At 41.5% G+C, this 12713-nt stretch overlaps 1 protein-coding gene across 2 annotated transcripts in view; it reads right to left on the reverse strand.

The window, feature by feature from the left end:
* The window catches only part of LOC149441116 (choline/ethanolaminephosphotransferase 1), an 81664-nt gene that overhangs the window by 32558 nt on the left and 36393 nt on the right, over positions 1-12713 (reverse strand). The gene's annotated exons all lie outside the window — the stretch shown is intronic.

Below are 12713 nucleotides of genomic sequence, written 5' to 3' on the forward strand. Positions count from 1 at the left end.
ACGTTTTGGTGCATTTCGTGCTCAAGCGGATATTCCGATTTGTGGAGGAGGTGCATCTCTGGGAGGCAAGGAAGCCGGCCGCCTGGCCGGAGGCTGACAGGGAGCAGGAGAGACTCTGTTTTGCCGGACGACCTGCTTCCCCCGGAGCCCTGGCAGGTGGTCGATGGTGAGCCTGCCCAACAACAAAGAAAGAAGAGTGTAGAGGAAAGTCCTGGAGGGTCCCCCTGAGAGGACGAGAGCTGACCTACCAAAGGAGCTGAAGGATGGAGCCTGGAGCCGTCTCACGAGAAGCGTGATTGAGGGGAGTATTGAGGGAGGGGGGGAGGGATAGGGGGAGGGAAAAGGGTAGTAGGATAAAAACGCTCTATAGGAATAAGAAAGAGGAAGGGAAGGAGGAAGAGAGAGATGGTAGGAAAAGAGTAAGATGGAAGAAATCCAATATATAACCTACAATGTAAAAGGGTTAAGCTGTCCAGGAAAGAGATTCAGGTTATTTAAAGAACTTCAACATAGAAAATCCTCAGTAGTATTCTTGCAGGAAACACACCTAGAGATAGAGTCGAAGGTTAGACTGAGGACTAGATATTTTCCAACATGGTTCTATGCGGATTCACCAACTAAAAGAGCAAAAGGAGTTGCTATAGGCTTCGCAAAGAATATAAGGTTTGAGGTGGAGGAGAGATTGACGGATGTGGAGGGAAGGTATCTATTTTTGAGAGGAAAATTACTGGGAATTGAGTGTACAATAGCAAACATATACAGTCCAAATAAGAGGCCGGAGAGGTTTATGAGAGAAGTGTTGAAGAGATTGATGGATTTTAAAAGCGGGTATATGATAGTAGCAGGAGACTTTAACATCTGTATGGACCCGCGGATAGACACCACTTCCTCTGTGAGGAGGGAGGAAAGCAAATCCTTGAGAATGTTAAAGAAATTAATGCATGAATGTCAGTTGGTGGACATCTGGAGAATTAGGAATATGAAGGAGAGAGATTATACTTTCTTTTCGCACGTTCATGAGACTTATTCTAGACTAGATTATATATTAGTAGAACATCGAGTGATAGAGTTGGTGGTAGAAGTAAAAATTGAAGGAAGTACCCTGTCGGATCATGCCCCAGTTGCAATGAAGTTAAGATGGGGTATTGAAGGGAAAGAAGGTTATGTATGGCGGTTGAATGAGGCACTTCTCATGGAGGAAGAGATTGGTCAAAGAATTGAGAAGGAAATTGAATGGTTTTTTGAAGAGAATGAAACAGAGGATGTGTCGGTTGCAACGGTGTGGGAAGCACATAAAGTTTATATCAGAGGTCTACTTATCGCAATGGGGGCAAAAAAGAAAGGAGAGAAAAGATAGATTATTAAATGAAATATATGATCTTGAACAGGTGCATAAAAGGGAAAGATCTAAGGAGATAATGCAGATGTTAATAAAGAAGAATTAGAGAATGTAATGGAGGAAAAAAGAAGAGTCTTTAATAAAATAACAAGTGAAAGGTACAGATGGGGAGATAGGCCGGGAAAGTATTTAATGAGAACTTTAAGAAAGAAGAAAAATATAAATTATAATCGAGAAAATAAGAAATCCCAAGGGGGAATTTGTACACTCAACCAAGGATATTGATAGAATATTTAAAGAGTATTATAATGAACTGTATAATATCATACCTCAGGATACGTTTAGGAAAACGGAAACAGTAAATAGAGGGAAAAGAAAGACATACCTAGAGGAGGCAGGCCTACCGAAATTAAGAGAAACACAACGGAACTCTCTAGAGGCAGAAATAACTTTAGAGGAAATAAAAATAGCATTAGAAAGTATGGCGGGAGGGAAAAGCCTGGGTCCGGATGGATATACGGCCAAATACTATAAAAAATATAAAGAGCTTTTAATCCCCAAAATGAAGATTCCTTGGGGAACGGGATGGAGATAAGGGGAGAGTCTTTACAGGCGAATATAGTATTGATACAGAAGGAAGATAAAGATCCCTCACAATGTGCGAGTTATCGTCCAATAGCGCTGCTGAATGTAGACACTAAAATATATGCAAAGGTTCTGGCAAATAGACTGAAAGAGCTGATGCTGGAGTGGATACATGGAGATCAGGTGGGGTTTGTCTCGGGAAGAGAGGGTAGAGATAATGCTTTGAGATCACTGTTGCTTATACAGGAGGGCAAAAAAGGGAAAACCCCAATGATACTGATGTCGATAGATGCTGAGAAGGCATTCGACAGAGTGAGTTGGGGTTTTATGATGGGCACTCTGGAAGCATTAGGAATGGGAGATAGAATGAGAGGGTGGATTGGTGAGTTGTACAGAGGGCCTACCGCTACCATAATGGTAAATGGAGGAAGATCAGAGTACTTTAAGATGTCAAATGGTACAAGACAGGGATGCCCATTGTCTCCATTGCTATATGTGTTATCACTGGAGCCCTTACTGTCCATGATTAGGAGGAACATAGACATAAAAGGAATAAAGATAGGTGATAGAGAACACAAGGTAGTGGCTTATGCGGATGACCTGATGTTTTATGTTGGAAACCCTAGAACATCACTTCCAAATCTAATGAAAGCATTGAGGGAGTACGGAGACCTGTCAAACCTACAAATTAACCCGACAAAGACCGAAATCTTAAACATAAATCTCAAAAATAGTGAAAAAGAAAAACTACAAGAGGAATTCCTTTTGCTTTGGAGAGACAAAGAATTAAAATATCTAGGAATAAAACTATCAGCCTCAAATAAGAACCTTTATAAAGCCAATTATATAACGCTATTAAATGAAATCAAGGAGGAGTTGAGAAGAGTGGAAAATGGAAATCCATCGTGGATAGGTCGCATAAACTTGATAAAGATGGTAATAGTCCCCAAAGTATTATATAAATTTCAAATGATCCCAATCAAAGTCCCAGAGGCATATTTTAAAGAACTGAGGAAAATTATAATAAAATGTATATGGAGGAATAAAAAGCCTAGAATAGGTTATGAAACGCTGACCAGAAGTAAAGAAAGAGGAGGATTGGGGGTACCAGATTTTAGGAGATATTACAAAGCGGGGATTATTGCAAGAATCTTCGACTGGATTCATAATCCGGAGAAAACTTGGGTTAAAATTGAGAAAGCACTGAGTGGAAAAAGTTTGAGTAATAGTATCTGGGTGCCTGCACAATACAGAGAATTAGAGGAGAGCACAAGCACGTACACTCTTAATGTTCTAAAAGAATGGGATTTATTACACAGACAAAAGGGGTGGGTTTTTAATTCACAACTAATACCACTTAGGAACACAAAATATTTCATCCCGGGAAAAGATAGCATAGCAGGGAAATGGATTATAAAACAGGAGGTGCAATTGAGAGATATAATGGTAGGAGAGGAAATGGGGTCATATAAGGATATGGAGGAAAGAAAGGGTGAAGTCTTTAATAAGATGGATAGACTAAGATATTACCAACTGAAGAATTTCTTTGAAAGCCTTCCAAAACCTATAAGAACTAGAAAAGACTGGAATCCATTTGAGAGAATTTTGGAGTTACGGGGAAATGGTAGACACGGAACGGCAAAAATACACAAGATATTAATGGAACTTGATATAGACACAAAATTAATGCACATAGAGAAATGGGAAAGAGATATGGGAAGAAAAATAGAGGAGGAGGAGAAGAAGAAGATGTTCACATTAATTCACAAAAATATTAGTATGAGAGAAGTGGAAATAAACTATAAGTGTTTGAATAGATGGCACATTACCCCCTACCTGGAGCACAAGATGAATACGGAAATCTCACAGATGTGTTGGAGAGGCTGTGGAGAGGTGGGCACGTGGTATCATGTGTGGTGGGAGTGTTCAGAAATACAGGTGTTTTGGCGGAGGATAGTTTATTTGATAGGGAAAATCACAAAAATCAATATAGGATTAGATCCAGAAGTATGTCTCCTCCATATCTCAGAACTCTCAGTGAAAACATATAAGAGTTCGGGGATATGGCATTACTTGACTGCAGCAAAGAGTCTGATACCCAGGTTCTGGAAGAAAAGAGAGGTGCCAACTGAGGAGGATTGGATGGCTAGAGTAAATCAGATCTCTGGGACAGAAAGATTGTATTATACGCACGAGGACAAGCTGGAGTTATATAAAAAAAAAATGGAAAGGCTGGGAAGAATACAGAGAAAAGGTGAAATATATGAAGAGATAATATTCCTGGAAGCTGGCTTAGAACTGAGATTTAGAAACAACAGAATAATATGGAGTTAACGAGAGTAAAGAGAATGTTGAGCGTGGGAGGGGTTGGAGGAGATGGGGGGGGGGGGGGGAGTGGGGGAGGGCAAGAAAAGAAAGACATAAATTTAGGGGATTGGTCAGATTCACCTCTAATTCTAATCAAAGGGAATTTGATATTTACTCCTTTCTTACTTGTAACTCTACCCATGTAGTATATGGTTTAGAATGTCCTTGTGGCCATATTTACATTGGAAGGACTAAGCGACAGCTTAAGGTTAGGGTACTTGAACATATAAGGAATATCAGTAAAGGGTATAAGTACCATAGTGTATCTTTACACTTTAAGAGATACCATAATTGTGATCCAACTAATATCAAATTCTGGGCCATTGAATCCGTTCCTAAAGCGTGGAGGGGTTCTAATAGAGTTAGAGAACTGTCAAAATGTGAAACAAAATGGATTTATTTGACTGAGGCTTTATCTCCTGGGGTTTTGAATGTCGAACTGGACTTAAATTGTTTTATAAGGGATTTATGATTAATTTGTTCATGTTATATGATTTATTATATAAGTTGTATGTTCAGTTTTTTTATTGATTTATATTTATATTATTTCAATCTATAGTATTATTTATGTAATTTTGGAATGTATTTATATAATTTTTTTTTATTATTTAGCTGAATTTTGAATATATTCTTTAATTATGTTTATATTGGTGCTATAATTAATTTTGAACACAAGATGGTGCTATTGTGATCAGATGATCTGGAGTTCATTTAGATTGAATTCTACCTAGTGATAATGATGCACCCTCAGGTGTTTTTTGAGATTGGGCCAATTAGGAGACATTTGGGTCTATATAAGTGCTCTTTATGGAGAGCTCACCATTCCCTCGGAAGAAGTCATTGGATGAAACGCGTCAGGTGTGGCCTTCCTGTGACATCCCTACTCATGCTGATGCACGTGTCCAGATCACGTGATCGCACTACTACCATCCTGAATGCGGGCGGGCGGGCTGGCTGGTCAGACACAGGATGCAGAGACTGGAGCTCTGATATAACAAAACGCCTTGTTTTTATTTGCTCATTGTGAGTGTGATTTTAAGGGGGGTTTGTTTGGTAATAAATTTGTTGGATGATACTGCACTATGGCGAGTATTTTCTTTACCCACATGTGCTAATCTGGATATGAGAGGATCTTCTCTGGAGTTTGTTTGGTGATATGCTGGATACACAGTAGTATGCTGAGTAATTACCAACACATGAGGATCGTCCTTTGAAGTCTGTTTGGTGAATGCTGGATATATACTGACATGCTGGTTAATTACTAGCACATGGTGAGTGTGCATTTTGATGGGGTGTTTTGAGCACTGAATACCACATTGCTTATGAAGGAGGATCTCATTACTTCATTTACTGAGGATCATACTTATATGGACTTTTCTGAATGGACTATATTGAGATTCCCTATTGATTTTTTTGTTTGCACTATTAATATGCACTTATTTGGTGGTGGTTATATTTAGTTGTGTGATTTGGTTTGCGCTATTATTTGTGATTTGTATATTTTTTCACATTTTTATTATTATTTTGAGTTTTTTAATAATAGCAGCATCCAGTGAGTGTATTTCCTCTCTTTATTACATTGGCGCAATGATGTTGGTATAATAGAAGTGTTGTATTTATTGGAACATTTCTTTGGTAACTAACTTTTTAGTGATTGATGGAAAGGTGACTTATCTTTTGGGCCAGTTGATTTGTGGGTTGTGAGCCTGCAACCAAGGTATTCTTTGGATGGCTGGAAACATGGGGGATCTGATGACATCAAAACGGTTGAACTCCTGGTGGCCAAAGTCAGTTGTTGCTAGGAAGGGAATGCTTTCCTGGGTAACAGGAAAGCATGGAGTTAGGAGTAGTGCCATCCGCTAGTAGTACATCAAGTTTTTGTTTCTTTGGATAAAGAGGAATGCATAAGTCCTTGGCAAGGTTGATGTGCAAGAAACAGCTACAGGCTCCCAAGTCAACAATTGCCCGCAGCTCAACTTCCCTTCCAGCCACTTGCAATGATATGGGGAAAATGACATGGGTGGTTAAAGTTTTGGATAACTTGAGATACGAAGGATGGGGCTAGCTGGGCTTACTTGGTCGCACTGGGCAGTTGCACAACAAATGGCCCCACAGTAAAGACAGATTGCCTTGCCGTCTGCGTAGCCGTTCTTCTGAAGTTCGAGCAGGTCAGAGAAGGTTAATTTGCATTGGTTCTACAAAAGTGTTGGTGAGCTGAGGAGCAGGGGCAGGAGCCGCTGGTCCTGGAATCTTCGGCAGAACCCACGTGGGTCGAAAAGTCTGGGTACGTTCAGAACGTCTTTCCCGTAGTCGTTGATCCAACTGAGAGCTGAATAAAGTTCTCCAGGGAGGAGGGAACATGAACCCTAGCCAACTCATCCTTGAAGGATTCAGACAGGCTTAGACAGAACTGGTATTTTAAAGCTGCGTCGTTCCAACCGGTATCAGCTGACCCATTTGTGGAATTCCACAATGTAATCCTCCACAGGCCACCGGCCTTGTTGTAAAGCATGGAGGGCGGATTCAGCAATGCAGGTCCTCTGCGGATTATCATAGAGGGCAGCCGTGGCTTTGAAAAATGTGGTCATCGAGCTAAGTGCTGGGTTGTTTTGTTAAAGTAGGCTGTGTGCCCATGATTGAGGTTCGTCAGACAAAAGGGAGATAATGAACCCCACTTTGACAGCCTCAATTGAAAAAGTCCTTGGTTGCAGAGCAAAGTACAGTTCACAAGAATTTTTCAAGGCCCCGAATTTACGTCGGTCCCCTAAGAATCGTTCAAGAGTGGGGACCCTGGGCTCCGGAGACAGTAGCACCACAGCAGGTGTAGAAGCAGGAGGCGAACTGGCAGGTGCAACTATAGGGAAAGAACTAGCAGAAGTATTTTGTTCTGCAGAAGTCACAGTAGTGAGGGAGTGAAGACATCCTTGAAGCTGAAAGTATCCTTCTTGCAGATCTGTAACTGCTTGTGTAAGAGCCGACATCTGTTGGCACAGGGCCTCTAATGCGGAAGCGCCTCACTCGGCCTCAGACATAATAGCTAGTTGATACTATCACGTACCTGGTGTTAGAGGCCAATAGAGAGAGGGCTTCCCTTGCGGCTAAGTTCCAGACTCCCCTGGATATGGGACAGCAGAAGTCGGGCCCAAAGTAGCACAGGTCGCCTGTAGGAGTATTTGTCAGAGGTACACCCAGGAGCACAGCTGATGCACTGGAATGGTGTCTGCAGACAGGTGGCACCTGTGAGAGGTATGCAAGCCTTCAGGGAAACAGGGGACTACAGGATGGTCAGTTCAAAGCCAAGGTCAAGTGCCAGGTGGAGATTGGAGCAGACGTAGTTAATAGGATAGTCGAGGTCATACACAGAAGAGCGGGTGAGAATATCTGTTAACCAAGCCAGGGTCAGGTCAGGAGTCAGGCAGAGAAGACAGGTCCAGGAGCAAGCCGAATCGGTAACAGGAGATCACAATAGCAAGGGAATACGGACAAAGGTACTGGGGAGCCAGAGATCAACCAGCAATTTGAGGGAGTGATGGGCCTCCTTATAAAGGCCGTCCGGCGCCAAACTGAGCCAATGCGTGCATAACTACGCGCCAGTGTGCATGTGTGTTCCGGCTCATGTCCGTGCGCCAATGCGCATAGATTTTCGCCAACATGAACTTCTGCGGCCATGCAAGGTACTGGCAGGAATGCCAGGTGTCCTATTACCTCTGCTGTGGACAGAGCCCTGACATCGACACTCCCTTAGTCTGATTATAGTATTGGCCATCGTACCAAAAGAAGTTGTTGGTCATTGCTAACTCAAGTCCTTCCCGGATAAAAGTCTTTTGTGCCTTTTTTAGACTAGTATATTTATCCAAAGCCCATTTAATTGCATCAATTGTATATTGCTGTTCGATGTTCGTATAGAACGACTCCACATCTATTGTAACTAGTAGACTGGAGTCTTCAACTCTAAGGCCAGTGATCTTATTGATGACATCTTTACTGTCCTTAAGATAGGAAGGGCTCTTGCTTACCTCAGGTTGGAGATAGAGATCAGAGTATTCCCTCAATTTTGAGAAGAGGGAATCTATCCCACTGAGAATAGGTCTACCTGGTGGTGCCTGCATGTTTTTACAAATTTTGGGCACCTGATACAATACCGGCATTCTCGGTGCATCAGGTATGAAATACCTTTCTTTTTTGTTCAAAACTCCGACCTTGATCGTCTTGTCAACAAAGGTGGTTAATTTTTGTTTTAAAACTTTACTGGGCTCACTCTTCAGTTTTTTGTATGTCTGTTCATCACTAAGCAATCACATCATTTCTTCTTCATAGTCCTTTTTGTTTAAAATGACTATTCCCCCTACTTTTTCCGCTGGACGAATCACTGTTATTTCTTTTCTCTAAATTTCTAATACCTTGCCATATAGTTTTATCTGAAGTGCATTTAGTAACGGACATCCTCCTAATATCTTCCTCAATCATCCTCTTAAAAACTACCAGATAATGATATGTGGAGGATTTGGGGTTAAATGTGGATTTATTACGAAGTCCACTATGTACATATTTTGTAGGTAGTGAAGTAGTAAGGGGTCTCCTTTCTCTAAGAAAAAATTATTGATGCCTAATTTGCTAATAAACTTTTGCAAGTCTATATAAGCTTCACATTTGTTTAACTGTTTGGTAGGTGCATACTTGAGGCCTTGATCCAAAGTAATCAATTCTTCCTTACTTAAAGTGACATCACTAAGGTTAAAAATACCTTTACCCAATTCTCTTTTTTTTTGCCACTCTCTCCATCCCCCCCCCCCCTTCTGAAGGTGGTTAGTATAGTTGGGATGTGTCTACCCCTCCCCCTACAGCTAACCTTAGTGATGTCACTTTAAATAAGGAAGAATTGATTACTTTGGATCAAGAGTTGTCACCACCCAAGATGGAAGAAAGCCATACCCAAAGGGCAGTTTATGAGGATAATAGAAGATTATGATAGACAAACAGATATCCTCATGGACAGATTTAAGGAAAAGGGATACAACCCAGAGGAACTCAGTAAGGTGAGAGAGGAGGTAGGTCTTCTAAATAGGCAACATATACCGCAAGGGACAGGAAAAACATCAACTAAGATGGGAGAGATAGCTTATATCACAGGACTTAAACAGTATAAAGAAGTAGAAAGGTGTTTTAAAAAGCACTGGCCAATCCTGTGTAAAGACCCTACACAGCCATACTCCTAAAAAAGCCGGCATTCATATATAGGTGAGCTCCAGGTCTCAGAACTAAACTGGTTCATAACATTCCAAACCCTCCGAAAAAAGCTCTCCTCCTTTCAGGAGGGGTTTTTTTATAGATGTGGAAATGTGGTCCATGTAGACACACAAAAAAACTGCCAAAGAAAATTACCACGTTTATGTCCCAGCAGACCTATAAACAATACATCATCAAACCATTTATTAACTTACCAAACTAGATTTGTAACCTACATGTTACAATGTACCTGTGGGTATCAATATACAGGGCGAACCACCCACCAACTCACTAAACAAATAAGTGAACATAGTACTAACATCAGAAAAGACAATCATAAACATAGCGTCTCTAATCATTTCAAGATGTGTGTATAATTAAGATCCATCACATTTTTGCTATAGATAAGATAGAAAAACATTGGAGGGGGCCCCACATGACTAGAGAAATTTCTAAAAATTAAATAGTGGATGTATGAGCTCTAGACTTTGATGTCAGAAGGGTTAAATGTGGAGATAAATTTAAACTGGTTTTTTTTTTACCAGTTTTTAGTTACGAGTGGGGCTTAAGCTCCATATTTTGTTATTGTCATTTTATATAGTATAGTGCTTAGATTTATTCTGTAAAAGTTTCTATTTTATTTGTCTTTGGAGGACATTTTATACATTGTTTTGAGGGTACCTTCCCCTTTAAGAGCGGTGCTCCTTACCACATCAAGGAGATTTATAAATTTGTTTTTTAGAATTTTAGTTTTAATCAGATGCCTGTTAGCCCAGTTGTATCTGTAACACTGACTGTACCCAGCAATGTTGCAGTTTAGTTTGGTCGATTATTTGTAATAACGATTGAAATTAGCAAAGATGCAGTTCAGCCTATTAATTGGCTAAGCGACTGAAAGGTATAAATACCATCTTCAAAATGGTGGATATTGCACTTCATGAAGACGATCGCGTTTCGCTTTGAGATTTGATGACGCAACTTCTGCCGACGTCACATCTGCCCTGTGGAACGCATGCCGCCTGGAGGAGCAACCACCATAGCGGCATCCATTTTTTTTCATTGCAACAGCAACAAGGCTGAGTACACCAGGTGCCGGGCTACAGGCACTTCTTTTATGCAGTTATTTCCCCATAATAAAGGTAAAAGCGGTTTTACACTATGGGATGTCCCCTTTTTGTTTCTTTATATATAGTGACTTATTGCCTACTCTGCTTGTGGTGGTGAGGAGAAAGTTGGCTTCCTGGAACTTGTCTATTATCAGTTACAGCTTACTCCAAGGAGAGGTTGTCACAAATTGCAACAATTGTTTCACTGGGATAGTCCCAAAAGCACGAACGACCATTCTAGAGATAGGTGGTCATTGGATGATAGTGATTGCCAGTCCATATGGGGCACTATTCTGAGCACAGTGGAGCACCAGTTGTGTTGTAGGAAGAGTTTCCAATCAAGATAAGAAAAGAATAGTTGAATACCAGCACTTTGCACTATTTTCACTGACCTGGAACTGAGTTATATCATATTTCTTTGTTCTATACACATATTACGCATGCTCCACATGGTATATAAAGAACAGGGAAAGAGGATGTGACCACACAACAGCACTGCAGGAATCAGGTACTTAGAGGATTAAAAAAAAAAAAAAAAAAAAACCAGTGGCATGATATATATGATTTATGTGAAAGATTCATGGAAATTAACACTTTGTTTTTTTTTGTATCACTGTGTTTAGTATTACTTTAGGGAGTGCCACCTATTTTTTTGATAAATGCATTTTCCAAGAATACTTAGGAAGCATATCCTCTCATAATACTGTTGAAGTCCATAACGCCTCAATGGAGGGGGACAATAGATGCAATTAGCAACTCCTCACATGAAAGTGATGATCAGAATATCAATTTCTCTCTCCTCCCCGCAGCCCGTTTTCACCGGCCATCCTGTATTCCAAGTGCCAGCATCTTCAGTGTGGGCACCCAGCTGTGACAGCTTGCGGCTCCACAGCCGGGTACCCACTGTGAATGCGCGAGCAGTGCTGCGCTTCCTGAATGGCCCCCGTAGTCTTCTGGGACCTGTCATGTGTCCCAAAAGTCTACGGGGAGGGAGGGTGGGAGGAGAACTTCCTCTTCCGATCGCCAAGGCGATCGCAGCGGAAGTGGGAGCGGGTACCTGTTAATTTCGGGTATCCACTCCCCCCCACTCCCCAAAGGTGCCAATCGTTAATGGGAAGTGGGGGACTAGCCTTTAAAGTGGAACTTCCCCTTTTGGGTGGAACTCCACTTTAACTTTGGCCTTATGTTACTAGCAAAAACTGTAACTGCTAGACTGAGCTCAGGTATGTCAAATGCGACAACGTACACAAATGAATGCATTTATTCATATTTCTGAAATCCTCAGGCCTTCATGCTTCTCCCAATATCAAACACGCTATTGATTTACTGTCTTGGAGCTCTTTTTTATGTTTTCTGCAAATAGGGTTTTCATGACAACTTGGGCCCATGCCCTCAACAACTCACTTTTAAGTTTTTACTGAATGTCCACATCTATACTGGCACACTCCAAAGTTGTCCCCTCTCATCCCCACAATTTGTCTTGCCCATAGAGCCACTTACGATGGCACAAGCCACACACTAGGGCCTAAAGATAGCAGGATACCACCATAAATATTTGCCATTTGCAGGCAATATTATGATACCTACTAATCCTGTAACTTTGACTCCATATTAGACCAAGACAGAAATCCAAAGCTTTAGATCAGCGGCATCACTATTGGGGTGTGCACCGCAACCAGGTGACACCTGCCAGAGGGGTGATATCAGGGCCACCACCAGCATAAGGCAGGAGGAAACTTAGTCAGTAAAGAGCAGCTAGCTCCACCTCTGAGCTTCGCCCCCGACTCTGGCTTCCATTTCTTTCCTCCAGCCAAGCTGCTCCTGCCGTGCCGATAAGGTAAGAGAGCTCCTTCCTGCTCTGAGGGTGCTCCCATCAAGTAGCCATACCTTACTCTTCTACACAGTGCCCAGTGTACAGTATAGTGCAGGGGTCTCCAAACTATGACCCTACAGTTGTTTAAGTACTACAAGTCCCATCATGCCTCTGCCTCTGGGAGTTTTGCCTGTGGCTGTCAGAGTCTTGCAAGACCTCATGGGACTTGCAGTTCCTCAACACCTGGAGGGCCATAGTTTGGAGACCCCTGGTATAG

Source organism: Staurois parvus, unplaced genomic scaffold (genome assembly GCF_062004578.1).
Source record: "Staurois parvus isolate SC_StPar_1 unplaced genomic scaffold, SC_StPar_1.0 ptg001025l, whole genome shotgun sequence".
In the NCBI taxonomy this organism is placed as follows: domain Eukaryota; kingdom Metazoa; phylum Chordata; class Amphibia; order Anura; family Ranidae; genus Staurois; species Staurois parvus.